This window comes from Aotus nancymaae, unplaced genomic scaffold (assembly GCF_030222135.1).
Source record: "Aotus nancymaae isolate 86718 unplaced genomic scaffold, 86718_ANA_hifiasm-v0.15.2.pri h1tg000043l, whole genome shotgun sequence".
Lineage (NCBI taxonomy): Eukaryota > Metazoa > Chordata > Mammalia > Primates > Aotidae > Aotus > Aotus nancymaae.
This window is the reverse complement of record NW_026988457.1, coordinates 10,340,678-10,346,677: the sequence shown is the minus strand read 5'-3', so window position 1 is coordinate 10,346,677 and position 6,000 is coordinate 10,340,678.

The following is a 6,000-nucleotide window of genomic DNA, read 5'->3' as shown; positions in this document are numbered from 1 at the left end:
ATATCATTATAAAATCATAAGACACAGTATCTCCTGCCTAATAGTTGGTCAAATAATGTACACTGAAATAATTACTTCTTAAAAATGCTTCATATGCAAACAGGCAAAAGGTAGCATATAGGCTTCAATGACCAACTAATCAACAATGCCTATCTGACCCTTTCCCAAGGGTAGAGGTAAGAAAGAATCACAGAAGGGTGATGGTTGTGATACTGAAGCCCCTTACAGACAGAGAAAGCCTGGAGAACCTGAGACATCATGAAGAAATTTAGTCTCATTTCCACCTTTCAAATAGACCCTGATTAAAAAATTAGCTAAAGACTAGACTTAAAATATAGCTGGCAGCTGGTCATCATCACTGCAAAATAAACTTCTTTGGAAAAACACATGCTGAAACACAACAATTAATAACTCTGTATTTAGGAGTAAATTACAATCACTAGGATCAGTAATTTTTACCATGTGGAGTACTAAGGATATTGAGTTTTACCCCCACTCCAGACAGAAGGGATGTTATTAAAATAATAAATGTGCCTATTATTGTTCTTATCTATATGGGGGTCTATCAGTGAGGTGTTTAGAATTGAAAACAATGCTTATAATACTAAAGTCTCTCCTTGGTCTTCAGTAGCCAGTTCTACTTATCCCAGTGGACAGTCAGTAAGGAGGTGCCACTCTTCAACTCTAAGCGTCAGCTCACAGAAAGAGCACAAAGGCAAGGCGTTTCCACTTTTTGAATAAACTTTCTCTAGGATGGATGTAAGTGTTGTTTTAAAATGCTACTTTTTTTCACCTTTTTTGTGTGCCTAGTTCTTTGTCATTTTTAGGGTTAACATAAGGAAGTCCATAAAAAGAACTCACTGGTTACTAGAAGCACTCATGTATTAGAGTTCTCTAGAGTGACAGAACTAATAGGATAAATATATATATGTGTGTGTGTGTGTGTGTGTGTGTGTGTATATATACATCTCCTGTATTACCTATATATATGGAGTTTATTAAGTAGTAACTCACATGATCACAAGGCCCCACAATAGGCCATCTGCAACCTGAAGAGCCAGAAAGCCAGTCTGAGGCCCAAAGCTGAAGAACTTGGAGTCCAGTGTTCGAGGTCAAGAAGCATCCAGCATGGGAGAAAGATGTAGGCTGGAAGGCTAAGCCAGTCTAGCCTTTTCACATTTTTTTCTGCCTGCTTTATATACTGGTCATGCTAGCAGCTGATTGGATGGTGTCCACCCAGTTTAAGGATGGGCCTGCCTTTCCTAGCCCACTGACTCAAATGGTAATCTCCTTTGGCAACACCCTAACAGATACAACCAGGATCTATACTTAACATCCTTCAATCCAATCAGGTTGAGAGTATTAACCATCACAACCCACATTTGAAAAGAAGTAAGTATTTTGAAAGGCAAAAAAGAGTGGGTGGAGATGTAAGAATAAAAGAAATAGGGAGGTGGAATCAAAAAGGAAGAGAAAAATTTAGAAGTAATTAGAAGTGATGAGAGGCAAGAATAGAGGAGGAAAAGAGAATCATATTGAAAATTGCAAGTAAATGGAAAAAAGAGAAAAAATTAGTCTAAGAGGTGGCTGTGAAATTTTGCCACCAATTGACTTAGTAGCACTACAGCACTTAGAAATGTTCAAGTTGCTGTAGGGGCAAGTGAGATACATCTGAGTAAACAAAGCAAATTATTGAAAAGCTTGTCCTGTAATCCCAGCACTTTGGGAGGATGACTTGGGCAGATCACAAGGTCAGGTGTTCGAGACCAGCCTGACCAACATGGTGAAACCCCATCTCTACTAAAAATACAAAAATTAGCCAGGCCAGGTGGCACATGCCTGTAATCCCAGCTACTTAGGAGGCTGAGGCAGGAGAGTCACTTGAACCCGGGAGGCAGAGGTTGCAGTGAACCGAGATCATGCCACTGCAAGCCAGCCTTGGCAACAGAGTGAGACTCCGTCTCAAAAACAAACAAACGAACGAACGAACAAATAAATAAATAAATAAAAGCTTGTTTGTGTAAGTTTGGCTTCTGCATGATTCCACAGCTCCGCAGGTACTGTTGTTTTGTCTTGTACACAGTGATGTTAACACTTCAGCAGTTACTTGCTGAAGTCTAGCTTCACTAGGCAAGATCATGACAGATGATGAAATAGAGAAAAATATTCACAAAGCAATTTATGTTGAAGAACATTTAGGCAGTTATATGTTGCAAAGAGGGAAAAAAAAAGATTAAAGACAAAGTAAAACTGAGTGGTAATGCTAAACCAAATAATTTCATGTGTTATATTGGAGACTTTGTTATATTTGGGTCCACACAGATGTATGGAAGGTGACAACATGCCAGCCAAAGAAGAATGCTCAATGAGCACCATCCAACCGGAGCAAGGATGTGGCAGGCTCTGGGTAGAGACAGATGGAAGGCTCTGGCAAGCTCTTCTTTATATTTTTCTCACTCTGTGGATAAATACAGGCACTCACAGATACCATTGTAAATTTCAGTTGCTATTTCTAGGGAGCTCAATGTTGTGTGCAGTATTATGAGGAGAATGTTGGCTCTTGTGTGAGGATTTACCTCACTGCATTGTCATCCTCTAATGATACCCCCAGGAAATAGATCCCAGAGTTCAAGGAACAGAAAGGCGCACTAACCAAGTTGAGCTTTTCAAATAACACAGAGTAGTAAATCAGTTAAAAACACATAGTGGAGGGTCAAGGGAAAAGAATACAGGTAAAACAACCCACTTAGGATAGAGTACAAGGAAGACAGAAAGAACATACTATCTGAGTCCTCAGATATGTTCTATCAGAGAGACACAGTTAGAAATACACCTGGCCAAGCTGTGGTTCATTGTTTAACCTGATGAGCAGCTGTAGATTTTATTTATGTCTCTTAGGAGACCACAGGTAGGGTCAGAAGGGGTTCACAAATGCTTGGCCAATTTAAGAACTCATAAATATTGTGTGCCTTCATAAGCCTCACAAATTTGTTGTGTATCAGGAAAATCATATGCCTCAGGTATATGCAGTGTATTATGAATATTACATGCCACTTGATCTTTCTCTATGTTTGATGCATACCTGTTTTACTTATGTTATTTATTCCTAACCCATAATATAGTTTACTGATTTACTTAACATTTTCATGAATTCTATCTATGCCTCACAAGCTACTTGTTTCCACATCTAATTTTATTTCTCATCATTTGTCCCTTTTCCAATTTTTTTTTCTTTCTTTCTTTTTTTGTACTTTAGGTTATGGGATACATGTGCAGATCATGCAGAATGGTTGCATAGGTATACACATGGCAAGGTGGTTTGCTGCCTCCTTCCCCCCATCAACTATATCTGGCATTTTTCCCCATGTTACCCCTCCCCAACCTCCCCATCCCTGCTGTCCCTCCCTTAGCACCCCCCCAACAACAGACCCAATGTGTGATGCTCCCCTCCCTGTGCTCATGTGTTTTCATTGTTCAACACCTGCCTATGAATGAGAACATGCAGTATTTGGTTTTCTGTTCCTGTGTCAGATTGCTGAGAATGGTGGTTTCCAGATTCGTCCATATCCCTACAAAGAACATGAACTCATCCTTTTTTATGGCTGCGTAGTATTCCATGTTGTATATGTGCCACATTTTCTTTGTCCAGTCTATCATTGATGGGCATTTAGGTTGGATCCAGGTCTTTGCTATTGTAAACAGTGCCACAATGAACATACGTGTACATGTGTTTTTATAACAGAATAATTTAGAATCCTTTGGGTACATACCCAGTAATGTGATTGCTGGGTCAAATGGAATTTCTATTTCTAGATCTTTAAGTAATCGCCACACTGTCTTCAACAATGGTTGAACTAATTTACACTCCCACCAACAGTGTAACAGTGTTCCTTTTTCTCCACATCCTCTTCAGCCATCTGTTATCTCCTGATTTTTTAATGATCGCCATTCTAAGTGGTGTGAGATGGTATCTCAATGTGGTTTTGATTTGCATTTCTCTGATGACAAGTGATGATGATCATTTTTTCATATGTTTGTTTGCCTTGTAAATGTCTTCTTTTGAAAAGTGTCTTTTCATATCTTTCGTCCACTTTTGGATGGGTTTGTTTGTTTTGTATTTGTAAATCTGCTTTACTTCTTTGTAGATTCTGCATATTAGGCCTTTGTCAGATGGGTAGATTGCAAACAATTTTCCCCATTCTGTTGGCTGCCTGTTCACTCTGATGATTGTTTCTTTTGCTGTGCAGAAACTCTTAAGTTTAATTAGATCCCATTTGTCTATTTTAGCTTTTGTTACTGTTGCTTTTGGTATTTTAGTCATGAAGTCCTTGCCTATGCCTATGTCCTGAACGGTTTTGCCTAGGTTTTCTTCTAGGATTTTTATGCTGTTAGGTTTTATGTTTAAATCTTTAATCCATCTGCAGTTAATTTTAGTGTAGGATGTCAGGAAGGGTTCCAGTTTTAGCTTTCTGCAGATGGCTAGCCTGTTTTCCCAACACCATTTATTAAAGAGGGAATCCTTTTCCCACTGCTTGTTTTTGTGAGGTTTGCCGAAGATCAAATGGTTGTAGATGTGTGATGAATCGTCCAAGGCCTCTGTTCTGTTCCATTGGTTTATTTCTCTGTTTTGGTACCAGTACAATGCTGTTTTGATTACAGTAGCCTTGTAGTATAGTTTGAAGTCAGGCAGCATAATGCCTCCAGCTTTGTTCTTTTTTATAAGGATTGCCTTGGCTATGCAGGCTCTCTTTTGATTCCGTGTTAAGTTTAAAGTGTTTTTTTTTCCAGTTCTGTGAAGACTGTCAATGGTAGCTTGATGGGGATGGCATTGAATCAATAAATTTCTTTGGACATTATGGCCATTTTCAAGGTATTGATTCTTACTAACTATGAGCATGGAATGTTTTTACATCTGTTTGTGTCCTCTCTTATTTCTTTGAGCAGTGGTTTGTAGTTCTCCTTGAAGAGTTCCTTCATGTCCTTTGTTAGTTGTATTCCTAGGTATTTTATTCTCTTTGTAGCAATTATGAATGGGAGTTCACTCATGATTTGGCTCTCTGTCTTTTATTGGTGTATAGGAATGCTTGTGATTTTTGCACATTGATTTTGTATCCAGAGACTTTGCTGAAGTTGCTTATCAGCTTAAGTACATTTTGGGCTGAGATGATGGGGTCTTCTAAATATACAATCATGTTGTCTGCAAATAGAGACAATTTGACTTCCCCTTTTCCTAATCGAATACCCTGTATTTCTTCTTATTACCTCATTGCTCTGGCTAGAACTTTCAATACTATACTGAATAGGAATAGTGAGAGAGGACATCTTTGTCTTTTGTCATAAATAGCTTTTATTATTTTGAGATACATTCCATCAATGCCTAGTTTCTTGAGAGTTTTTAGCATAAAGAGCTGTTTAATTTTATCAAAGGCTTTCTCTGCATCTGTTGAGGTGATCATGTAGTTTTTGTCTTTGGTTCTGTTTATGTGATGGATTACATTTATAGATTTGTGTATGTTGAACCAACTTTGCATCTCCAGAATGAAGCCTATTTGTGATGGATAAGCTTTTTGATGTGCTGTTACATTCGGCTTGCCAGTATTTTACTGAAGATTTTTGTATTGATGTTCACCATGGATATTGGCCTGAAGTTTTCTTTTTTAGTTGAGTCTCTGCCAGGTTTGGTATCAGGATGATGTTGGTCTCATAAAATGAGTTAGGGATGATTCCCTCTTTTTGTATTGTTTGGAATAGTTTTGACAGGAATGGTACCAGCTCCTCTTTGTACGTCTGGTAGAATTCAGCTGTGAACCTGTCTGGACCTGGATTTTTTTTGGTTCATAGGCTCTTAATTGCTGCCTCAACTTCAGATAATGTTATTTGTCTATTTAGGGATTCAACTTCTTCCTGGTTTAGTCTTGGGAGGGTGTAAGTTTCCAGGAATTTATCCGTTTCTTCCAGATTTGCTAGTTTATGTGCATAGAGCTGTTTGTAGTAATCTCT